Below are 27,285 nucleotides of genomic sequence, written 5' to 3'. Positions count from 1 at the left end.
AAATTTGCCTTGTTTCTACTAAATCTTCCTTGCTTGAGTCCATCTCAAAGAACCTTTGTATCTTTTTCTGTTGCTTTTCTAGAGTTCAAAGCTTAAGGTGCTTTCATAGCATTTATGCTCAAATAGTACTATAATCAATAAAACTAGACTTGACGGCCATCTATTTTTCAACGCAATCTTTTGCCCAAACTGTTAGTAACAAAATCCTCTGTGGATTTTGAAAAAAAAAATTTTATTAAGACGCACACGTAATAACTACCGTGAATCGGGCCATTTATCAACGCTTGTTCCGATTACCAAACAGTTCTTGGTAACGAACTGTAAGTAAGGAGCGACCCGGCTTGGTAGTAACCGAAACTTTAAAAAACAAAATTTTGATACCGATAGATATATCAAAAGAATTGGATTTTTGTGCTGATTTCAAATATATAAGTTTCATTTAGTTTAATTCTACCTATTGAAAGTTACTGGCCTGAGAAAATTTGCCTGATTTTCAAAAAGGAGAAACGCATCAAAGCACCCTCCATTTAGCGTATCAAAGAACCCTGCTGAAGAGCTTTCAAGCTCCTATCGGCAAAAAAAATGGAATTTTGTACTTTTTGGCAGAAGAAAGATCACGGATGTGTCTTTTTCTGCTTTTTGTTGTTTTTTTCCCCAGGAATGATACCCAGTGGTCCTAGAATATCGCAGGATGGCTCATTCAAACGGAAATTAAAACTTACAGGGCCCTTTTTCAGTGACCAAAAATGAAGGGGCATTAATAATGAACGTTAGAAATCAATCGTCAATAAGAGTTTTTCAAATATTATCAAGAAATTTCCTTGTTAGGATTTCAAAATTAAACGTTATACGTATTGCTGTGAATAAAAAAAACTATTCTACTAGGCTTTTCTTCGTCAGCATAATGCTTACCGCTTCAGCAATTAACGGCCCTTGAAGCCGTTGCTCATTTTAATTACTTTTCCAGATCATAAATGTTTCACCCTGTATGCAGAACACTTTCTATTTCTTTATCTGTAACAGCTAGCAAAAAAGTCAGAGATACCACTTTTTTCAATTAGTGTTGATATATCAGATCTCGATAAGAATGTATCATTAAATATTTTTATTTCCATCAATCCAATTCTAATGATAGCCGTTTTTGTACTATTTCCATAGAGGAGACCGTCTGAAAATCCTGTTGCAAAGGCAACAATATTTTCTAGTGCTACACAAGCTTCAACTGTTTGTGTGTCATCAGCAACAGCAACTCTGAAGTAATTTGTTTCAAATAGGTCTTTGAAAGTTTGGTTCATTTCTTTCGCAGCACAGCCTTTAATCCTTTCACAAAAAAGTTCATATGCAACCTCGTTTGCTATGTTTGCTCCCATCAAAACTAGGGACTGGTTCTTCAACCGTGAGGAAATATACTTTGAATTTATAGTTAATAACTATATAAAAATTTTCTAGGACAGGGTATTCTTACCTTTGTACCAAACACTTATAGACTATAAGTTACATATAAGTTATGATAATAACTTACAATAAGGACCAAAGTCCTTATATGTTGTCTATTATATTATATGTCTATTATATGTTGCATAGTTATTAATGCAACAGGAAAAAGAAAAAGTTGTCTTTGGTATAAATGACGTCATACGAGGTTAAATTTGATTTTAAATAGATCCGAACAGGTAAAGCAAGAAGCCTGATAAATCAAAGCAATGAATTTTTTCGACGAAATATAAAGCGTCACGACATCTGTGTGACGACATCGTCACAACAATTTTTAACAACAATTTTTAACAACAATTTTTATTAAGCTTCAAACAAATATATTATAATGGTATAAAATAACAAATTAACAAGTTCATCCATCAGTCTGGAATTCCACGCCTTGGAGAAATGATTTGAAAACTTTCTTTGGTGTCGTCTCGTCCCTGAGGTCTTATACTCACCTTGGCTGCAGTAAGGCGTGGCTCGTCACCGACTCCAGCAGAATTCCGAAACTACAACATTGCATCATGCAACAGTGAACACTATGTGAAGTTTATTGGTTTCAGCATCAGGTTAGGTTAAGTTGGGTTAGGTTAGGTTAGGGTGCCTATGCCAAAATATTTCTGTTAATTGTTTTTTTTTCTTTTTCTGTCTAGGCTCTAAGGCTTTATCTCCAATGGCTTTACAATCCAGTGTCAAATTTGTATCTCTTTCAATTTCCAAGATATAAAAGGCTGACTAAACACACAAAATATAAAAAGCAGGTTGCTCCGAAACATCATCAACATTTTGAGACAGAGCGGGACATCTTGTACAAATTTATTATAATTACGAAAAAAAAAGTAACAATTGCTATATTACATTTCGAATGCAACATTAAGTTTATTTTAACAGAATCGTCATTCAGAAGATATATAAAACAGGTTATGGCCAGACAATAGTTGTCTCTTAATAACAGAAGCCACTCAAAAGACAATCGAAATCACATCTAGTAATTATAGCATTTTTAGCAAGTTAAATCGTATTTGTTCTATTAAATCAGCCACGAATAAGAAAAATTTAAAATTAAAAACTAAAAAAAGCAACTCGAAACACATTGTTCTCTTATATGTTTATTAAGATCGCAAATTTATAATACAAGTAAAACCAATAAATTCCAAATGTTTGTGAACATTAGCACTTTCAAGAGTCAAATTAATTTAAATTAAACAATGTGTTTGAACACTTTTAACTAACAACTGAATCAAAATTCATTATCCTTCATTAGACGAGCTTTTTTTTGTATTCCAACTGAGTTTTTCGTGCACCAACAGTAATACCAAAAATGTCCTCATGATAACGGCCGCTTTCCTAAAACAATAAACAATTAATTAGAAAGGCAAAGACTCTACACTGACAACCTCTACCCCCCCCCCTCTGGGTCCGGCCGTGGATGTGTCTGCTGCCCTCTGAGTACAGCTTTTTTCTCTTACTTTAAGCAATTGCTGTGCTACCATTTATTTTTGCCAACCAAAGTTTGGTTTAACAAACGATCTTACCCCAAATTGCTTAAATTTATTTGTTTGCCTCTTAAACCTTTTTACAAGAGGAAATAAGGCCTAACAAGTGTGATAAATTGTGTCGCAACCTGGCATGTTTAAAGAATTCCAAATATCACTTTAATTCTAAGCTTGAACAATTTGTTAGCATTATCGAAGTATCAAGCACATCAAACAAATTTTACCCACTAGACTTTCGTGGAAACTAGATATTCTTGAAAGACTTCTATTCATTCCTGAAACTACGACTTGTATTTGTTCATTAGCAATTAGTGCAGTAATTAGTACACAAAAAAGTTCGTATAATTAAAGAAAACACAAGTAAAACAACTTAATAAGGGGCAATTTCGGTAAAAATATGCCGTCAACTTTTGCTTGCATTGCCAGAGTACCCATGAGCAGATATATGAAGAGACTATAATCATAAATGTTTCCCCTCAACGGAATGCTGGGAATTTTTGTATTTCCCCCCTGAACGGATGTGTTTTTTTTATTTTATTGTCTTCAATTTATTTTTCTAGGAGTGATTATATTTATCTAGTTGTCACTTTGAAAAAAAAATTATTTTTTACATTTATGAAGTATAAAGATTTCAAAAATATCTGTTTTTGGTATTCAAAATTAATTTAAAATATTAAATTAAAAATTTTTTGATTTTTTAACCTTAGTTTTAATATTTTACTTTGAAAAAACTACTTTGATAATGCGTTACTTTCTTATAAGCAATTGAGTCTAAAGGCATTAAAGATTTTGGTGTTTGATAACCAAGTTCAAAACTGTCAATATTGTTAAGAAAATATCTGTCCAACGCTTTGACATTGCTCAACAGAACTGAATGCTGGGAGTTTATATTTCTTTGTTTTGTGTAATTTTATTTTTGATTAATTACTTTTTCTATTTTTATATACTTTTACTCTAATTGACATACTTTTTTCATTGCCCTTAGAAAAATGTTCTTCTCTAAGCATCATTAAAAAAAACAAAGTTTTTCCAACTGAAAGTAAGGAGCAAAACTAAAACTTAAAACGAAAAGAAATTCTTACGTATATGAGGAGGGTGCTCCCCCCCCCCCCACTTTCAATGCCTCGCTCTTCAGACTACAGTTTTTTGGCACCTTAACAAAAGTTACTAAAGTATTGCACATAATTTATTCATCCCTCAGAACACTTGAATGGTTATAGAATACAGAGTTTTGGGTCATTGACCTACTTACTGACAGATATCCGAAAACATGCATAGCCAGTTTTAAAAGTAGAAAAAACTAGTTTCTTTTTCTTTTTCTGTACCGGGTGGCATATCATTTTAAAATATCTGTATGTATATGATTGACAAGGGGAATCTATTGAGAGTTATATGAATAAGTTTCTTACTTTAGTTGAATGAAATCGATTTATATTCTTATAGAAATCCTACATTAATAGAATATAAAGTGGAATTTTAAATGCATTATTTTAAAAGGCGCCGAGAAAGGAACTTTAATAAAGAAATCCAGAACGATCCTTAGAAATCAAGCAGTGAGGGAGTTATAGATTTTACGACGCCCATAGAGGGTAGGTTATACTATTGGAGTTGCTATAAATTTTTCTTATAAGATACAAAATACATTTTGTGCTCTGTTTTGCACAAAGTTCAATGAAAATAAATCCGGTAGTGAGGGGCACATGGAATTGACAACGCCCATTGTGACTATACTCATGGATCTACTAAAATCTCTTCTTACAAAAGTCCGTATGCATTTTAGGGCAGGATACGACAGCCCTCAGTCATCCATACCCAAACCTCCAAGGTCCCGAATTTCCCCCAAACTTTTTGCCCCCTTTTTGTGTACTAATTTTTAAAACTTTTTCTTAATTTTCGTTTAACTTTGTTTTACATAAAAAAATTTTCAACTTTTTCTTATGTCTTAAAATGACAAGAAATATACTTAAAACAAAAAACTATGTTTAATATTTTCAAAGTACGAAATGAGAAGGATATAGATATGTTAGTCGCGATCTTTACAGTTAGAAAAATAGTGCTTTAAGTAACACTTCTTTTTTATTAGAATGAATTTTTTTTATTCTGATTTTTTTTTTGCATCTTTACTAGTGGTATTATATGGCTGCTCATCATTATTAAGTAGTTTATTGTATATTTTGAATTAGTATTTTGTGTAAATTGGAAGGATAAACGCTTTTGTCATATCATAGGCAGCAAAATCGCGCTTCCTAAGTAAAGAACGATGTTGGCCAAATGCATTATTTTTTGTTTGCCTTTGTTTTCCCTACCAGGGCATTTCATATCGAAGGAGTTGTTGTAAGGCTTGGAAAATGGCTCATTCGATTGGAAATGAGAACGGCTAGTGCCCTTTTTAATAGTCGAAAGAGATTGGAAGGCAACTAACACCCCTTCCACGCAAATCATTTCCCCAAACACATTGAATCATAATTTTGAGACTGAAATTTTGTCCAGCTTAGTTGATGTTTAAATAAAAAATATGTTTTCGAGGAACACACTCCCCCACAACCCTCAGGGCAAGGGTTTTAAGTTATGGCATATGGGTATATAAGAACGATATTAGCATAATGTATTATTTTTTTCCCTTTAGTTCAGGGCCCTTTGTATCAAAGAAGTTGTCGTAGAAACTTCAAAAAGGGCTCATTCAATTGGAAATTGGAGAGACTTGTGCCATTTTTAGTAGTCGAAAGTGATTGGAAGTCAACTAACACCCCTTCCAAGCCCACCAGTCCCCCAAACACATCCAATCAAAATTTTGAGATAGCCATCTTCTTCAGTGTGATTGATTTCCAGATAGAAATTATATTTTTGAGGAGGACACTCTCCTCCAGCCCTCAGGGCAAGGGTTGTAAGTTATTCCCTGGGGACATATAAGGTTTTTATAGAAAACTTTGTCGTAGAAACTTCAGAAAAGGCTCATTCGATTAAAAATTCAAAGAGCTAGTGCCCGTTATGCTAGTTGAAAGTTATTGGAGGGCAACTAACACCCTTGTCACGCCCACCTTTTCCCAAACACATCCAATCAAAATTTTGAGATAGTCATTTTGTTCAACGTAGTTGAGAGTTCTGGAAAATAGCTCTTTGAGGATGACAACCCCCCACAGCCCTCAGGGAAAGGGTTGTAAATTATGCCTTGGGGCATATAAGTTTTACAGAAATCTTTGTCGTAGAAACTTGAAAAAGCGCTCATTCAATTGGAATTTCAAAGGACTAGCGCCCCTTTTTAATAGTCGAAAGCGGTTTGAGGGCCACTAGCCCCCCTCTCAAGCCCACCTTTTTCCCAAACACGTTGAATCAAAATTTTAAGATAGCCATTTTGTTCTATCTTAAACCTTTTTACAAGAAGAAAGAGGGCCTAGCAAGTGGGATAAATTGGGTCGCAACCTGGCACGATTATAGGATTCCAAATCTCACTTTAATTCTAAGCTTGAACAATATGTTAGCATTATCGAAGTACCAAGCACATCAAACAAATTTTACCCACTTGACTTTAGTGAAAACTAAATATTCTTGTGAGACTTCTATTCATTCCTGAAAACAACGACTTTCTAAAAAATTTATTTTGTAATTTTCGATTTAATGTAGTTTTTTTATTTACACAAAAACTATTGTACTTATTGTTTATTTTGAGCTGATAGTTTTTCAATGTTCACACATTAGTAGACTGATAAGTCAGAATTACATATTTGAACTTATTTTCGAATAATTAAACATTAAATGTTTATATAATACTATTTTGTTCTTCGAACCGATAGAATGAAAACAAATTAAGATGGATAAGTACAACCACCTAAAAAACAATATGAACAGCGAATGATACAATTCTAATATTTTATAAAGATATTGTATATTTGTATTATATTTTTCAGAAAAATTAGATTGAAATTTACATTGAAAAATCAAAAAAAATAGGTCATCATCCTGTTTTTTTATAAAATTCCCAAGATAGCACATACCACTTACTTGCCTCCTTCCTCCTACTGGTCATTGACCCCAAAGAATAGACTGAACCCTGGATGCCAGTAGTCAGATTTTTCTATTTATTTATTTTTAATTTATTAAATACTGAATTTTTGATTTTTTCGAGTTTATAAGATATTAACATTATAATAAGGAAAAGCCAATGTTTAAAATAGATTTCAATAATTATACATTGGCATTTTTTTACAGCTTTTGATTACAGAAAAAACATAATTTTTTCTAGATTAATATTAAATTAATATATATATAACGTAAAGCGTATATATTAAATATTACTTATTTTTGTACATAAATTTTAACAGAATTGGTTACTTAGTTTAATACATAGAAACGTACTGCTTAACAAAAAATTGTTCTATTAATGTATTTTCTTTTATTTTATTTATAACTATAGATATTATAGTTAGAGAGAAATATAAATTAATAAGTGAAAATGTGTCCATAGAACTAAGATTAATGCATGATAGCTACATGCAACCAACTTTTAATTAATTTCATATACTTACTAAAATAGAGATTAAAAACTTAACACTGCAGACCATATAAAGTGCCGTCGATGTAAAAAAAGCAATAAACGATCAAGGAAAAAAAGCTAAACGGTTAATGTCAGCAGGGCAAAATTGCCAATGTAAATACATAAGCGAAACAAAAGAGGAATTTGTAAGAGGCATAAATCATGAAAAGAATCTACCAAAACACGCTTATTCTGAGGATTAATACCTATTGTCATATTTATGTGTGTGCTTTATTGAAATAAAAAAACTTGAGAACTTGTAGTTGATAACACAATGTTTTGTTTTTCAACACAAGATATCTCGATTGTTTTTTCTTTCCTTTTTTACTCTGCTTTTGCGAAGTTTTTAAGTTTTCATGTACTAATGTATTGCAGTGTATTCTCTTCTTTTTTTTGTTATGCTTCATACCTGTCATTTTTGCATATGATCTGGATTAAAAAACAGTTATTATTATTATTATTATTATCATATAACTTGCATATAAAATAGCAACCTTGCCAAAAAAAACAGATTGTTTAGGTGATTTTTATCACACATAAAAGATACATTATTTATATGATAAAATAACAAAATTTTTTTTTAGAAGGATATTTCCTATAGCATAGTAGCTAGTTATATTTTTTTAATTTATTTTATTTTAAATTAATTCAGATATATTTCTTTGTCCAAAAACCAAAATTTGATGATAGAATAAAAAATGTTTAATTAAAGATTTCATGGAACTGAGTTCTTTGAATTTAGAATAGCACCTATATATACATTCAATCCGGAGGGGTTTAATCAAAAAAGAGGCACTCATGGCGCTTTGAAAACTGAACAAACTAATTGAACAAATTCTTGATCAAAAAAAGTAATATGTGAGATAAATTTAAATTTTGTTCCTTTATTGTTTACTTATTTATTGTTAGTGATATATTGTCCCTTTGAAGGTTCAGATGCCGAAAATAGGTTTAATACTCTACGGAGACCACAAAAAGCAGAGACACTTCAACTTTGTATACATAGTAATATATATATATATATATATATATATATATATATATATATATATATATATATATATATATATATATATATATATATATATATATATATATATATATATATATATATATATATATATATATATATATATATATATATATATATATATATATATATATATATATATATATATATATATATATATATATATATATATATATATATATATTATGCTTGGATAAATTCAAAATTTAGTTTAGTAATTGGCACTTTTTTTTTAGCCACGGTTTTTCGGGTCAGTGACGAGCCACGCCTTGCTGCAGCCAAGGTGAGTATACGATCTCAGGGACGAGACGACACCAAAGAAAGTTTTCAAATCATTTCTCCAAGGCGTGGAATTCCAGACTGATGGATGAACTTGTTAATTTGTTATTTTATACCATTATAATATATTTGTTTGAAGCTTCGTAAAAATTGTTGTTAAAAATTGTTGTTGGAAAAATTGTTGAAAACCTAACCTAACCTTACCCCGAACTGTTGGACTACCATTAGAAACTGGATTAAAAAAAACCTATGGCTTTTTCTTATTTGGTATAGTATTAGGCGATCTTCAGAGAATGAGTTATCAAACTAAGCCAAATATTTGCCATGGTTTGTTCTTTAATAAATTTCAGCCATCTCTACAGCTACTACAACTCCAACCTGGATTAGTTTAATTTTCCACTATTTACATTTTGGAATCGCTGTGATGTTTGTTGTTGTGTTTCTTCTAGAAACAGATGCTGTGACGCTTTATATTTCGTCCAAAAAATTCATTGCTTTGATTTATCAGGCGTTTTGCTTTACCTGGTCGGATCTATTTAAAATCAAATTTAACCTCGTATGACGTCATTTATACCAAAGACAACTTTTTCTTTTTCCTGTTGCATCAATAACTATGCAACATATAATAGACATATAATATAATAGACAACATATAAGGACTTTGGTCCTTATTGTTCTTCAGTTTCGTCTTGATGCTGAAACCAATAAACTTCGCATAGTGTTCACAGTTGCATGATGCAATGTTGTAGTTTCTGAATTCTGCTGGAGTCAGTGACGAGCCACGCCTTACTGCAGCCAAGTTGAGTATAAGATCTCAGGGACGAGACGACACCAGAGAATGTTTTCAGATCATTTCTCTAAGGCGTAGAATTCCAGACGGATGGATGAACTTGTTAATTTGTTATTTTATACCATTATAATATATTTGTTTGAAGCTTAGTAAAAATTGTTGTTAAAAATTGGACTTGCTGTAATAATCAAATATTTTTCAAAGGACTACATTTGGAAAAGACTACACTACATTTTTATATACGAGCATTGCAAATCAGTATTCCAAAGATGTTGTCACGCTTGTCAAAATTATGTTAAAAAATTTAAAATGTTCATTTATGGAGAAGTACATTAAATTAAATAAAGATAAAAAAAACGGTAATTGCAAACATATTTGTATATATTTTGACAAGGGATAACAAGAATTCCAAACCTCAAAGAAGGAAACCAAAAGTTTGAAGATTAGCAAAAATTGTTGTTAGAAATTGGACTTGCCGTAATAAATGAAATATCTGTAAGAATTTTAAAACCAAAATGAACCAACAAGAAGCCCTTCAAAATCATCCAAATAGAAGAAAAATTATTGCAGAATATAATAAGAACATAGAAGATAATAACAGAATCATACCCAAGGCACCAGAAGTACCAGAACTAGTTCCCGTCGAAGATGAAATTCCAGAAAATAATCTATCGAAATGGTTCAATCAATCGCAATTCATCAATGAAACTGAGATTAGAACCGGGGAGATTTTCGAATTCCAAAGAGTGACTCAGATTGGGTTTCCTTACCAGCACTGGGCTATCTACATTGGCCCGTTTACACATAAAATGGAGAATGGTGAAATCATTAAATGCAGAAATGCAATGTCACACTTGCTTGGCAAGTCCAAGGACGTATCAGCTCATATGGGTGCGGAAGGATACCCACGAATATTGCCAGAGCATAGGGCTCCTTCGCTTGGCTACTTAGAAGAAGAAATAGAAAACAGTCACGCTTGGAGAACAAACAATACAGATCTCCCCGGAGTACAAAAACTCCCTTGAAAAGCGGGAGGGAGTACAAAAAATTACAAAACACATCAAAAATTTGTTTAATGGCATTAATAATGAACAATAGAAATCAATCGTAAATAAGAATTTTTCAAATATTATCAAGAAATTTCCTTGGTAGGATTTCAAAATTAAACGTTATATGTATTGCTCTGAATAAGGAAAACTATTCTACTGTGCTTTCCTTCGTCAGCATAATGCTTACCACTTCAGCAATTAACAGCCCTTTAAGCCGTTGCTCATTTTAATTGCTTTTCCAGATCATAAATGTTTCTCCCTGTATGCAGAACACTTTCTATTTCTTTATCTGTAACAGCTAGCAAAAAAGTCAGAGATACTACTATTTTCAATTAGTGTTAATATATCAGATCTCGATAAGAATGTATCATTAAATATTTTTATTTCCATCAATCCAATTCTAATGATAGTCGTATTTGTACTATTTCCATAGAGGAGACCGTCTGAAAATCCTGCTGCAAAGGCAACAATATTTTCTAGTGCTCCATAAGCTTCAACTGTTTGTGTGTCATCAGCAACAGCAACTCTGAAGTAATTTGTTTCAAACAGGTCTTTGAAAATTTGGTTCATTTCTTTCACAGCATAGCCTTTAATCCCTTCACAAAAAACTTCATGTGCAACCTCGTTTGCTATGTTTGCTCCCATCAAAACTAGGGACTGGTTCTTCAGCCGTGAGGAAATACACTTTGAATTTATAGTAAAGAACTATATAAAAATTTTCTCCGACAGAGTATTCGTACCTTTGTACCAAACACTTATAGACGATAAGTTACATATAAGTTATGATAATAAATTACAATAAGGACTAAAGTCTATATCATAGTTATTGATGCAACAGGAAAAAGAAAAAGTTGTCTTTGGTATAAATGACGTCACACGAGGTTAAATTTGATTTTAAATAGATCCGAACAGGTAAAGCAAAACGCCTGATAAATCAAAGCAATGAATTTTTTGGACGAAATATAAAGCGTCACAACATCTGTTGCTAGAAGAAACACAACAACAAACATCACAGCGATTCCAAAATGTAAATAGTGGAAAATTAAACTAATCCAGGTTGGGGTTGTAGTAGCTGTAGAGATGGCTGATATTTATTAAAGAACAAACCATGGCAAATATTTGGCTTAGTTTGATGCCTCATTCTCTGAAGATCGCCTAATACTATACCAAATAATAAAAAGCCATAGGTTTTTTTTAATCCGGTTTCTAATGGTAGTCCAGCAGTTCGGGGTAAGGTTAGGTTAGGTTTTCAATTTTTAACAAGCAATTTTTCCAACAACAATTTTTAACAACAATTTTTACGAAGCTTCAAACAAATATATTATAATGGTATAAAATAACAAATTAACAAGTTCATCCATCAGTCTGGAATTCCACGCCTTGGAGAAATGATTTGAAAACTTTCTTTGGTGTCGTCTCGTCCCTGAGATCGTATACTCACCTTGGCTGCAGTAAGGCGTGGCTCGTCACCGACCCGAAAAACCGTGGCTCAAAAAACAAGTGCCAATTACTAAACTAAATTTTGAATTTATCCAAGCATAATATATATATATATATATATATATATATATATATATATATATATATATATATATATATATATATATATATATATATATATATATATATATATATATATATATATATATATATATATATATATATATATATATATATATATATATATATATATATATATATATATATATATATATATATATATATATATATATATATATATATATATATATATATATATATATATATATATATATAGATACTGTTTAAGATATTATTGTATATGATTTATGTGGTCAACTTAGAGGATTAACCATATCTTATGCAACTGATCAATCACATTGACAATATATAATTAACAAGAGAAATTTCAACCATAAATTAAACTAAAAAAACTTTAACACACATATTTCATTAATTGATCATTTATTTGTTAAAATAATTTGTTCAGTTTTAAAAGCTCCTTGATTGCCTCTTGTTTGATTAAACCCCTCCGGTTTGAATGTATATATATTAGATATTCAAACAGATAATAAATTATCTCCATGATATCTTTAAATTAAATTTTTGTAACTAGCTTCCATATTTTGGGTTGATGGAAATATAAATAAATCTAAATTAAATTACGATGAAACGAATCAATATAAAAAACAATAAAAATATCATAAAATAACTTTCAGCCTCTAAAATAATAGTGTTATTTTATAATATAAATTATTTATCTTTGATTTTTACTAATAAAATAAACCCAACTCTGCTTTTTTTTGTATATTGTTTGATATTTTACTATTGTATTATGATAATAATAATAATAATAATAACTTTTTTTTTATTAATAAAATTATTTTTATTATAAAATAATTTAGACCCAAACCAAAATCACGTGAGAGCAAAGCAATGAATAATTACATACAAAATGAAAAAATACTCAAGATCAGAGTAAAAAAGTAAAGAAAAAACAATTTAGATATGATGTGTCTGAAAAATAAAACAGTTTACTATCATGTACTATTTCTTAAGTTTTATTATTTTTAGAAAGCAGATTAAGCACTATCATAATATGTTTTACTACACAGTAGATGCGTATTTTTTCAAAGTCTGTTCATTCGGTTTTACTCGTACTCAGTACTAGTGTGGGACTAGTATTTATATTAATTTGATCTTTTTACAGGACGTAATACCAGTCGTAACTTTTTTTCATGTAGCCTAGACTTGCTTTTTTACCTCGTCGGTTCTTGATATTATCTGCTTTTCTATGGTTTTATTCACTATTGTTGTTGGTATTTTTAATACAAAGAAAGTATGTTGCAAGTATCTATCAAACAGTAATCAAAGTTATTAAGACTCTTATTCATTTATTAATTTATATTTCTCTCTCTTTCTTTATTCTTTTGAAATAAATAATCTTAAAGTAACAACATTTCAAGAACAATTTTTTGAGTATCTGTACTTGTCTAGTAGTACTATAAAGCTCCCTGTATTTTTAAATGTCAGTCCAAAAATAAGATAAAGTTAATAAATCTGTTTGTATTGCAAACCAGAGTAAATTCATATTTCAAATGCAATTAGTATTTATTGTCAATAAACGTCAACTCTAAAATAATGGTAATTTATTAAAATAGAAATGAAGGTGCTTCTTAAGCTTAAACTTAGAAAACTATTCATATCTTATAAATTAGTTAAAAATCTAAAATTAAGTTTTTAATAAATAAAAATACATCACTCTCGACATGTTAATACTTGCATAACTATTTATTAATATTCTTGGGACCACGGAAAAGAAGCAGTAAGGATGCAAGGCATTGGGATGTGCTCCCTGGAGAAGAAGCTAAAAAAACATTATGTGTACCTCATTGGATATATTTTTCAATGTAAATTTCAATCACATTTTGCTGAGAAATATAAGACAACTTGACAAGATCTTCATTACAAATCAGCCTTATCGCGTTCGCTTTACGTAAGTTTCCTAATTTGGTTTTCTCTAGACCTCGTGATTTATTTTAAAACTTTTGTTTAGATATAAGAAAAATAAATAACAATTCCTGAATGCATTGATCTGTTTTAAATAAAAAACTATCCATATGAAGTATTATATTATGTCTTCGTTTCAATTTAACCAATCTCAGCTCCAAATTATTAAAAATAAAAAGTGATGTTGTTTACTTAAAAAAAACTTCAAATAAATGTAATTTACAAAAGAAATGTTTTTATAAACTATTAGATTTAAATTCGTTCTTTTAGAACCTGAGGAAGATATATAATTAGCGGATGAAGTCATTTAATTTTTTGTTTGTGTATCTTAATAATCCGAGACTTAGAGATAATTGTAATTAATTAATATTAAATATATATTTTGCCTTATAGCATCTTGCTAGGTTGTCAACTTCCAACCAATATCTATTACTACGGTCCTCTGTTAAAAATTTGTAATTGTCACTCCCTTAAATTGAATACCGTTTGTTTCCTTGACTTTGTTAAAAAGATCTGGGTTTGGCAAAAATAAATGTTAGCACAACAATAGCTTAATGTAATAAACAAAAACTGAAAGCAGAGGGCGGAGGACACATCGGCGGCCGTACCCAGAGAGGGGGGGGTAGGGGTTTTCAGTGTAGAGTTTCTGCGTTTCTAATTAATTGTTTATTGTTTTAGGAAAGCGGCCGTTATCATGAGGACATTTTTGGTATTACTGTTGGTGCACGAAAAACTCAGTTGGAATACAAAAAAAAGCTCGTCTAATGAAGGATAATGAATTTTTCGTAATGAGAATAAAAGTGTACAAGATGTCCCGCTCTGTCCCGAAAATGTTGATTCTGTTTCGGAGCAACGCTGCTTTTTATATTTTGTGTGTCTAGTCATGCTTCTATACCTTGGAAATCTAAAGAGAAACAAATTTTACATTGGATTGTAAAGCCATAGACGATAAAGCCTTAGAGCCTAGACAGAAAAAGAAAAAAAAAATTAACACAAATATTTTGGCATAGGCACCCTAACCTAATCTAACCCAACTTAACCTAACCTGATGCTGAAACCAATAAACTTCACATAGTGTTCACTGTTGCATGATGCAATGTTTTAGTTTCGGAATTCTGCTGGAGTCGGTGACGAGCCACGCCTTACTGCAGCCAAGGTGAGTATAAGATCTCAGGGACGAGACGACACCAAAGAAAGTTTTCAAATCATTTCTCCAAGGCGTGGAATTCCAGACTGATGGATGAACTTGTTAATTTGTTATTTTATACCATTATAATATATTTGTTTGAAGCTTAATAAAAATTGTATTTAAAAATTGTTGTTAAAAATTGTTGGGACGATGTCATCACACAGATGTCGTGACACTTTATATTTCGTCGAAAAAATTCATTGCTTTGATTTATCTGGCTTTTTGCTTTACCTGTTCGGATCTATTTAAAATAGAATTTAACCTCGTATGACGTCATTTATACCAAAGACAACTTTTTCTTTTTCCTGTTGCATCAATAACTATGCAACATATAATTGACATATGATATAATAGACAACATATAAGGACTTTGGTCCTTATTGTAATTTATTATCATAACTTATATGTAACTTATAGTCTATAAGTGTTTGGTACAAAGGTACGAATACCCTGTCCTAGAAAATTTTTATATAGTTATTTACTATAAATTCAAAGTATATTTCCTCACGGCTGAAGAACCAGTCCCTAGTTTTGATGGGAGCAAACATAGCAAACGAGGTTGCATATGAAGTTTTTTGTGAAAGGATGAAAGGCTCTGCTGCGGAAGAAATGAACCAAACTTTCAAAGACCTGTTTGAAACAAATTACTTCAGAGTTGCTGTTGCTGATGACACACAAACAGTTGAAGCTTGTGGAGCACTAGAAAATATTGCCTTTGCAGCAGGATTTTCAGACGGTCTCCTCTATGGAAATAGTACAAAAACGGCTATCATTAGAATTTGATTGAGGGAAATAAAAATATTTAATGATACATTCTTATCGAGATCTGATATATCAACACTAATTGAAAATAGTGGTATCTCTGACTTTTTTGCTAGCTGTTACAGATAAAGAAATGGAAAGTGTTCTGCATACAGGGAGAAACATTTATGAACTGGAAAAATAATTAAAATGAGCAACGGCTTCAAGGGCCGTTAATTGCTGAAGCGGTAAGCATTATGCTGACGAAGAAAAGCCTAGTAGAATAGTTTTTTTTATTCACAGCAATACGTATAACGTTTAATTTTGAAATCCTAACAAGGAAATTTCTTGATAATATTTGAAAAACTCTTATTGACGATTGATTTCTAACGTTCATTATTAATGCCCCTTCATTTTTGGTCACTGAAAAAGGGCCCTGTAAGTTTTAATTTCCGTTTGAATGAGCCATCCTGCTATATTCTAGGACCACTGGGTATCATTCCTGGGGAAAAAAACAACAAAAAGCAGAAAAAGACACATCCGTGATCTTTCTTCTGCCAAAAAGTACAAAATTCCATTTTTTTTGCCGATAGGAGCTTGAAAGCTCTTCAGCAGGGTTCTTTGATACGCTAAATGCAGGGTGCTTTGATGCGTTTCTCCTTTTTGAAAATCAGGCAAATTTTCTCAGGCCAGTAACTTTCAATAGGTAGAATTAAACTAAATGAAACTTATATATTTGAAATCAGCACAAAAATCCAATTCTTTTGATGTATTTATTGGTATTAAAACTATGATTCTTAGAGTTTTGGTTACTATTGAGCTGGGTGCTCCTTACTTACAGTTCGTTACCTCGAACTGTTTGATAATCGGAACAAGCGTTGATAAATGGCCCGATTCACGGTAGTTATTACGTGTGCGTCTTAATAAAAAATTATTTTTCAAAATCCACAGAGGATTTTGTTACTAACAGTTTGGGCAAAAGATTGCGCTGAAAAATAGATGGCCTTCAAGTCTAGTTTAATTGATTATAGTACTATTTGAGCATAAATGCTATGAAAGCACCTTAAGCTTTGAACTCTAGAAAAGCAACAGAAAAAGATACAAAGGTTCTTTGAGATGGACTCAAGCAAGGAAGATTTAGTAGAAACAAGGCAAATTTAGAAACTACGCAACTTAGACCAGCAACTAATATTCAGCTAGACAGGGGTTTGGGAGAGATTTATCGCTGCTATGTTGGTCTTAGTCATGGACATTTATAGAGCGAGTGAAAGTGTAGCAAGCGAAAATGCTCCTTCAAATTAGTTTATTGTAGCATAGTTTTTTGGCCTTTTACCTAGGCTGCATTAAATGGCTATCCTAGAATTTCGATGGTATATCCTTAGGGAACAATGATTATTGGAAGGGGACTAGGTTCACTCCTATCATGGGTGCCAGCTGAGGGGGGGGCCAGGGGAGCCATGCCACCCTGAAAATTTGGGATTATAAAGTAATTATAAGGAACCCAAAAGAAAAAAAGCAGAACATAGAAAACCATGGAAAAAATGTATGTTGCCCCATTGTTGACTACCTGCCAATAGATTTTGACCCTATAATGAAAGTGTAAGATCTTAGCTATTGATAACATTCAATCAAATGATCAGCTTTTTATGGTGATCCTGAATATGCATTTGTTTATTAGCAATTAGTGTAGTTATTAGTACCCAAGAATGTTCGTATAATTAAAGAAAACACAAGGAAAACAACTTAATAAGGGGCAACTTCGGTAAAAATATACCGTCAACTTTTGCTTGCATTGCCAGAGTACCCATGAGCAGATACATGGAGAGACTATAATAAGAAATGTTTCCCCTCAACGGAATGATGGGAATTTTTGTATTTCCCCCCTGAACGGATGTGTTTTTTTTATTTTATTGTCTTCAATTTATTTTTCTAGGAGTGATTATATTTATCTAGTTGTCACTTTGAAAAAAAAATAATTTTTTACATTTATGAAGTATAAAGATTTCAAATATATCTGTTAATGGTATTCAAAATTAATTTAAAATATTAAATTAAAATTTTTTTTTATTTTTTTATCTTAGTTTTAATATTTTACTTTGAAAAAACTACTTTGATAATACGTTACTTTCTTATAAACAAGTGAGTCTAATGGCATTAAAGATTTTGGTGTTTGATAACCAAGTTCAAAACTGTCAATATTGTTAAGAAAATATCTGTCCAACGCTTCGACATTGCTCAACAGAACTGAATGCTGGGAGTTTATATTTCATTGTTTTGTGTAATTTTATTTTTGATTAATTACTTTTTCTATTTTTATATACTTTTACTCTAATTGACATACTTTTTTCATTGCCCTTAGAAAAATGTTCTTCTCTAAGCATCATTAAATAAAAAAAGTTTTTCCAACTGAAAGTAAGGAGCAAAACTAAAAATTAAAACGAAAAGAAATCTGTTACGTATATGAGGAGGGTGCTCCCCCCCCCCACTTTCAATGCCTCGCTCTTCAGACTACAGTTTTTTGGCACCTTAACAAAAGTTACTAAAGTATTGCACATAATTTATTCATCCCTCAGAACACTTGAATGGTTATAGAGTACAGAGTTTTGGGTCATTGACCTACTTACTGACAGATATCCGAAAACATGCATAGCCAGTTTTAAAAGTAGAAAAAACTAGTTTCTTTTTCTTTTTCTGTACCGGGTGGCATATCATTTTAAAATATCTGTATGTATATGATTGACAAGGGGAATCTATTGAGAGTTATATGAATAAATTTCTCACTTGAGTTGAATGAAATCTATTTATATTCTTATAGAAATCCTACATTAATAGAATATAAAGTGGAATTTTAAATGCATTATTTTAAAAGGCGCCGAGAATGGAACTTTAATAAAGAAATCCAGAACGATCCTTAGAAATCAAGCAGTGAGGGAGTTATAGATTTTACGACGCCCATAGAGGGTAGGTTATACTATTGGAGTTGCTATAAATTTTTCTTATAAGATACAAAATAAATTTTGTGCTCTGTTTTGCACAAAGTTCAATGAAAATAAATCCGGTAGTGAGGGGCACATGGAATTGACAACACCCATTGTGACTATACTCATGGATCTACTAAAATCTCTTCTTACAAAAATACGTATGCATTTTAGGGCAGGATACGACAGCCCTCAGTCATCCATACCCAAACCTCCAAGGTCCCGAATTTCCCCCAAACTTTTTGCCCCCTTTTTGTGTACTAATTTTTAAAACTTTTTCTTAATTTTCGTTTAACTTTGTTTTACATAAAAAAATTTTCAACTTTTTCTTATGTCTTAAAATGACAAGAAATATACTTAAAACAAAAAACTATGTTTAATATTTTCAAAGTACGAAATGAGAAGGATATAGATATGTTAGTCGCGATCTTTACAGTTAGAAAAATAGTGCTTTTAGTAACACTTCTTTTTTATTAGAATGAATTTTTTTATTCTGAATTTTTTTTTTGCATCTGTACTAGTGGTATTATATGGCTGCTCATCATTATTAAATAGTTTATTGTATATTTTGAATTAGTATTTTGTGTAAATTGGAAGGATAAACGCTTTCGTCATATCATAGGCAGCAAAATCGCGCTTCCTAAGTAAAGAACGATGTTGGCCAAATGTATTATTTTTTGTTTGCCTTTGTTTTCCCTACCAAGGCAGTTCATATCGAAGGAGTTGATGTAAGGCTTGGAAAATGGCTCATTCGATTGGAAATGAGAACGGCTAGTGCCCTTTTTAATAGTCGAAAGAGATTGGAAGGCAACTAACACCCCTTCCACGCAAATCATTTCCCAAAACACATTGAATCATAATTTTGAAACTGAAATTTTGTCCAGCGTAGTTGATGTCTACCTAAAAATTATGTTTTCGAGGAACACACTCCCCCACAACCCTCAGGGCAAGGGTTTTAAGTTATGGCATGTGGGTATATAAGAACGATATTAGCATAATGTATTATTTTTTTCCTTTAGTCCAGGGCCCTTCGTATCGAAGAAGTTGTCGTAGAAACTTCAAAAAGGGCTCATTCAATTGGAAATTGGAGAGATTTGTGCCATTTTTAGTAGTCGAAAGTGATTGGAAGTCAACTAACACCCCTTCCAAGCCCACCAGTCCCCCAAATACATCCAATCAAAATTTTGAGATAGCCATCTTCTTCAGCGTGGTTGATTTCCAGATAGAAATTATATTTTTGAGGAGGACACTCTCCTCCAGCCCTCAGGGCAAGGGTTGTAAGTTATTCTCTGGGGACATATAAGGTATTTATAGAAAACTTTGTCGTAGAAACTTCAGAAAAGGCTCATTCGATTAAAAATTCAAAGAGCTAGTGCCCGTTATGCTAGTTGAAAGTAATTGGAGGGCAACTAAACCCCTTCTCACGCCCACCTTTTCCCAAACACATCCAATCAAAATTTTAAGATAGTCATTTTGTTGAAGGTAGCTGAAAGTTCTGGAAATTAGGTCTTTGAGGATGACAACCCCCCACAGCCCTCAGGGAAAGGGTTGTAAATTATGCCTTGAGGCATATAAGTTTTACAGAAATCTTTGTCGTAGAAACTTGAAAAAGCGCTCATTCAATTGGAATTTCAAAGGGCTAGCGCCCCTTTTTAATAGTCAAAAGTGGTTTGAGGGCCACTAGCCCCCCTCTCAAGCCCACCTTTTCCCCAAACACATTGAATCAAAATTTTAAGATAGCCATTTTGTTCAACATAGTTGAAAGTTCTGAAAATTAGGTCTTTGAGGATGACAACCCCCCCCCCGCCCAAGCCCCCAGGGCAAGGTTTGTAAGTTATGCCCTGAGAGTATATAAGGTATTTATAGAACTGGTTGTCGTAGAAACTTTAAAAAATGCTCATTCGATTAGAAATTGAAAGGGCTAGTGCCGGTTTTAATTAAAACTGATTGAAATGCAACTAACACCTCTTCCACGCCACCATTTCCCCAAACACATCCAATCAAAATTTTGAGATAGCCATTTTTTCACGCAGTTTAAAGTTCAGGAAATTATATCTTTGAGCAGGACACTCCCCTCACAGTCTTCAGGGTAAGGTTTATAAATTATGCCCTTGGGGCATATAAGTTTTGTTGGAATCTTTGTCGTGGAACCATGAAAAAGAGCTCTTTAGATCGGAGCTAAAAGGGCCAGTGTTCTTTTTAATAATCGGAAGTGATGTGAGGGCAACTAAACACCCTCTCACTCCCACCATTTCCCCTAATACATCCAATCAATTTTTTTAGATAGCCGTTTTATTAAACGTAGTTGAAAACTTTGGAAATTAGGTCTTTAAGGACGAAAACCCCTTTCCCCCACAGCCCTCAGGGCAAGGGTCGTAAGTTATATACTGGGGGGCATGTAAGGTTCTTATAGAAAGTGATGTTGTAAAAACTTCAAAAGGGGCTGATTCAAATTGAAATTCAAAGGGCTAGTGAAAATTTTAATAGTCGAAAGTGATTGAAAGGCCACAAGCCCCCCTCCCACGCCTACCATTTCAGGAAACACATCCAATCAAAATTTTGAAATATCCATTTTGTTCAACATTGTCGAAAGTTTTTGAAATTATATCTTTTAGGATGATAATCCCCTCAGAGCCTTCAGTGAAAGGGTTGCAAGTTATGCCCTGGGGGCATATAAGGCTTATATGGAAAGTTGTTGCAGAAATTTCAAAAAGGGATCTTTTGATTGGAAATTGAAATTGCCCTTCTTAATATTCAAAAGTGAGTGGACAGTAATTGACCCCCCTCTCATGCCCAACATTTCCTTAAACACATTCAATCAAAGTTTAGAGATAGTTATTTTGTTCAGCGTAGTGGAAAGTTCTGGAAACTATGTATTCAAGGAGGACAAACCCTCCCCAGATCCTCCAGGTAAAAGTTTGTAATTTATACCCTTGGAGTATATAAGGTTTTTATAGATAGAGCTGCCGTAAAAGTTCAGAAGGGGCTCATTCAATTGGAAATTGAGAGGGCTAATTTAGTTTTTAATAGTCGAAAGTGATTAGAGGGTAACAACCACCGTGTCATGCCCACCATTCCTCTAAACACATCGAATCAGAGATTTTGGATAGCCATTTTTTTCAACTTAGTAATTGATCAACTGTTGAACCATTTTGCTCAACACATTCTTGAAATTAGGCCTCTGAAGATGACAACCCCCCAACCCTCAGGGCAAGGGTTGTAAGTTATGCCCTCGGGTTTTTTTATTGAAAGTGATGTGTAAACTTCAAAATGGCTCATTTGATTGGAAATTGAACGGGCTATTACCTTTTTTAATAGTTGAAAGTGATTAGAGAGTGACTAACGTCCCTTTCACGCCCACCATTTTCCCAAACACATCCAATCAAAATTTTAAGTTGGCCATTTTGTTTAAAGTAGTTGAAAGTTCTGGAAATTATGTCTTAGAGGATGACAACCCCCCTCACAACCCTTAGGGTAAGGGTTGTAATTTATACCCAAGGGGCAAATAATTTGTTTATAGTAAGTGCTGTCGTAGTAAATCAAAAAGGCTCATTTGATTGGAAATCGAAAGGCCTATTTCTCTTTTTAATAGTCAAAAGTGATTGGAAGGCTTGAAATTTTTATAGTAAAGATCGATGTGGGTATAATGTGTGATTTTTTATTGTTGTTTTGATTAGACCAGGGCACTTCGTTTCGAAGTAGTTGTCGTAGGAACTTCGAAAAGGGCTTATTCGATTGAAAATAGAAAGGGCTGATGCCCTTTTTAAGAGTCGAAAGTGATTGGAGGGCAACTAATCATAGAAAGATGAATGTTAATAGTCATAGAAAGATGAGAGATAAGAAACATAAAAACACACAGAGTCAGACACAAAATCGGACAGAGACAGACATAGAAACACGCAAACATCCACTCAGACGCACATGCACAGAGAGAGAGAGAGGAAAAAATACCTACAAACACACAGAGTCAGGGACAAAATAACACAGAGACAGATATAGAGAGAACCAAACTTACGCTCAGACAAACAGACACAAAGAGAGAGGGGGGTAAAAATACTTACCAACACACAGAGTTAGACACAAGATTACGCTAAGCCCGACACAGAGACAAGCAAATATACAGTCAAACACAGAGGCAAAGACACAGAAAAAAATACCTACACGTGCACAGAGTCAGACACAAAATCCTACAAAGACAGGCATAGAGACAAGCAAACATTCAGACAGACAAACAGGAATAGAGAAAGAGAGGCAAATTTACCTACAAACGCACAGTCAGACACAAAATGACACTTAGACGGATAAGCAAATATCCACTCAGACACACAGGCACAGAGAGCGAGGTAAAAATACTTGCAAACACACAGACGCATGCACAAAATCACACAAAGACAGACATAGAGACAATCAAACATTCGCTTAAACACATAGGCATAGAGAGACAGAGTGAAAAAATACCTACAAATGCACAGAGTCAGACAAAAATCACACATAGACAGACAGAGAGAAGCAAACATCCACTCAGACACACAGGTACAGAGAGACAGAAAAAAATCCCTAACAAACACAAAGAGTCAAAAACAAATTCACATATAGACAGACATAGAGACAAATAAACATCCCATCAGACACACTGCCACAGAGAGAGAGATAAAAATTCCTAAAAACGCAGAAATCAAATGAAGACCGACACAAAGAAAAGCAATCATCCACTCATACAAACAGGCACAGAGAGAGAGAAAGGAAAAAATACCTACAAACACATAGAGTCAGACGCAAAATCACGGTAAGGCCGACACAGAGACAAGCAAACATACAGACAACACAGAGGCACAGAGACTGAGAAACAAAAATTCCTACACATGCACAGAGTCAGACACAAAATCCTAAAAAAAACAGGCATAGAGACAAGAAAACATCCAGACAGACAAAGATGAATAGAGAAAGAGAGGCAAAAATACCTACAAACGCACAGTCAGACACAAAATGACACTTGGACGGACATTGCGATAAGCATTACAAACACACATAGTCATACACAAAATCACACAAAGACAGACATAGAGACAAGCAAACATTCGGTTAAACACACAGGCATAGAGAGAGAGAGGAACAAATACTTACCAATACACAGAGTCGGACACAAAATCACACATAGACAGACGGAGAGAAGCAAACATGCGCTCAGACACACAGGTACGGAGAGACAGAAAAACAAAAATACCAAAAAAACGCACAGAGTCAAACGCAAATTCCCATATAGACAAACGTAGAGACAAACAAACATCCGATCAGACACACAGCCACAGAGAGAGAGAGAGAGAGAGAGAGAGAGAGAGAGAGAGATAAAAATTCCTACAAACCCACAGATTACACGAAGAGCGACATAAAGACAAACAATCATCCACTCAAACAAACAGGCACATATAGAGAGAGAGAGGAAAAAATACCTACAAACACATAAAGTCAGACACAAAATCAAATAAAGACAGGCATAGAGAGAAGCAATCATCTGCTCAGACACACAGACACAGAGAAAGAGAGAGAGAGAGAAAGAGAGGCAAAAATATTAAACATTCACTTAAACACATAGGCATAGAGAGACAGAGTGAAAAAATACCTACAAATGCACAGAGTCAGACAAAAAATCACACATAGACAGACAGAGAGAAGCAAACATCCACTCAAACAGACAAGTACAGAGAGACAGAAAGAAAAAAATACCTAACAAACACACAGAGTCAAAAACAAATTCACATACAGACAGACATAGAGACAAATAAACATCCGATCAGACACACTGCCACAGAGAGAGAGATAAAAATTCCTACAAACGCAGAAATCAAATGAAGACCGACATAAAGAAAAGCAATCATCCACTCAGACAAACAGGCACAGAGAGAGAGGAAGGAAAAAATACCTACAAACACATAGTCAGACACAAAATCACGCTAAGGCCGACACAGAGACAAGCAAACATACAGACAACGCAGAGGACACAAAATCCTAAAAAAACAGGCATAGAGACAAGCAAACATCCAGACAGACAGAGAGGAATAGAGAAAGAGAGGCAAAAATACCTACTAACGCACAGTCAGACACAAAATAACACTTGGACGGACATTGCGATATACAAATATCCTCTCAGATACACAAGCACAGAGAGAGAGGTATAAATACTTACAAACACACATAGTCATACACAAAATCACACAAAGACAGACATAGAGACAAGCAAACATTCGCTTAAATACACAGGCATAGAGAGAGAGAGGAAAAAATACTTACCAATACACAGAGTCGGACATAAAATCACACATAGACAACCAGAGAGAAGCAAACATGCGCTCAGACACACAGGTACGGAGAGACAGAAAAACAAAAATACCTAACAAACGCACAGAGTCAAACGCCAATTCCCATATAGACAAACGTAGAGACAAACAAACATCCGATCAGACACACAGCCACAGAGAGAGAGAGAGATAAAAATTCCTACAAACGCACAGATTGCACAAAGAGCGGCATAAAGACAAACAATCATCCACTCAAACAAACAGGCACATATAGAGAGAGAGAGAGAAAAAATACCTACAAACACATAGAGTCAGACACAAAATCAAACAAAGACAGGCATAGAGAGAAGCAATCATCTGCTCAGACACACAGACACAGAGAAAGATAGAGAGAGAGAAAGAGAGGCAAAAATACCTAAAAACGTACAGTAAGATACTAAATCACTCAAAGATTGACATAGAGAAAAGCAAACATTCACTCAGACACATAGGCACAGAGAGAGAGAGAAGCGAAAATACCTTCAAACAGACAAATTCAGACAAAAAATCACATAAAGACGGACACAGAGACATAGATAGAGAGACAGAGGCAAAAATACAAACAAACGCACACAGACAGACACAAAATCACACAAATACAGACATAAAGACAAGCAAGCATACTCTCAGACAAACAGACATAGAGAGAGGTAAAAATACTTACAAACACACAGAGTCAAACATAAAATCACGCAAAGACAGACATAGAGACACGCAAACATCCACTCAGACACAAGGACACAGAGTGAGGCAAAAATACCTACAAGCATACAGTGTCAGACACAAAATCACACAGAGACAAAGATAGAGACAAGCAACCATCTGCTCAGACACACAAGCACGGAGAGAGAGAAAGAGAGGCAAAAATACATCCGAGTTAGACACAAAATCACACAAAGACAGACATAGAGAGAAACAAACAGTTAGGTTCAATTGGATTCACTTAGCGTGGCGTTCCAAGCTACGTCAATCCAAATGAACCTAGCTTAAATGAAGCTATTGGAAAAAAATGTGGATTATAGTTTAGCTTTTTAAGTTTGTATAGGTAGACTGTCTTTGTGTGATTTCGTGTCCGACTCCATGTGTTCGTAGGTAGTTTTGCATCTCTCTCTCTCTGTCTCTGTGCCTATGTGTCTGAGCGGATGTATTCATCTCTCTATGTCTGTCTTTGTGTGATTTTGTATCTGACTCTGTGTGCTTGTAGATATTTTTTCCTCTCTCTCTCTATGCCTTTGTGTCTTTGCGTATGTGTCTGAGCGTATGTTTACTTGTCTCTATTTCAATCCTCATATGATTTTATATCTGACACTCTGTGTTTGTAGATATTTTTGTTTCTCTGTTTCTGTGTCTGTGTGTCTGAGTGGATTGTTTCGAGTCTCTATGAGTGTCTATTTGTGATTCTGTGTCTGAGTCTGTGCTATTGTAGGCATTTTTCACTCTCTCTCTCTGTGCCTGTCTGTCTGAGTAGATGTTTGCTTGTCTCTATGTCTGTCTTTGTGTGATTTTGTGTCTGACTCTGTGCGTTTGTAGGTATTTTTGCTTCTTTCTCTATGCCTGTGCGTCTGAGCAGATGTTTGCTTGTCTCCATGTCTATCTTTGTGTGTTTTTAAGTTTATCTTCCTTGTAGGTGTTCTTGCCTCTCTCTCTCTCTCTCTCTCTCTCTATCTCTCTCTCTCTCTCTCTCTCTCTCTCTCTCTCTCTCTCTTTATGTCTGTCTCTCTATCTCTCTCTCTCTCTCTCTCTCTCTCTATCTCTCTCACTCTCTCCATCTCTCTCTACCTCTGTTTTTGAGGAGATTTTTGCTTGTCTCTATGTCTGTCTAACGGTGATTTTATGTCTGACTTTGTGTGTTTGTAGCTAGTTTTGCCTTTCTTTCTCTCTTTCTCTGTGTCTATATTC

General features: G+C 33.4%; 3 pseudogenes; 1 reads left to right on the top strand and 2 right to left on the bottom strand.

Moving 5' to 3' along the window:
- Positions 1 to 798: 798 nt before the first annotated feature.
- Positions 799 to 9,040, bottom strand: LOC148957046 (glycerol-3-phosphate dehydrogenase [NAD(+)], cytoplasmic pseudogene; annotated as a pseudogene).
- A 1,687-nt stretch (positions 9,041 to 10,727) lies between these two features.
- LOC148957045 (glycerol-3-phosphate dehydrogenase [NAD(+)], cytoplasmic pseudogene) lies at positions 10,728 to 13,904 on the bottom strand (annotated as a pseudogene).
- A 109-nt stretch (positions 13,905 to 14,013) lies between these two features.
- On the top strand, positions 14,014 to 16,435 carry LOC148957044 (glycerol-3-phosphate dehydrogenase [NAD(+)], cytoplasmic pseudogene; annotated as a pseudogene).
- The last annotated feature ends 10,850 nt before the right edge of the window (positions 16,436 to 27,285 follow it).

This window comes from Artemia sp. Qi Xiang Cuo, chromosome 1 (assembly GCF_049724085.1).
Source record: "Artemia sp. Qi Xiang Cuo chromosome 1, ASM4972408v1, whole genome shotgun sequence".
Lineage (NCBI taxonomy): Eukaryota > Metazoa > Arthropoda > Branchiopoda > Anostraca > Artemiidae > Artemia > Artemia sp. Qi Xiang Cuo.
The sequence above is the reverse complement of the archived record's forward strand: the minus strand, read 5'-3'. Positions and strand labels throughout refer to the sequence as shown.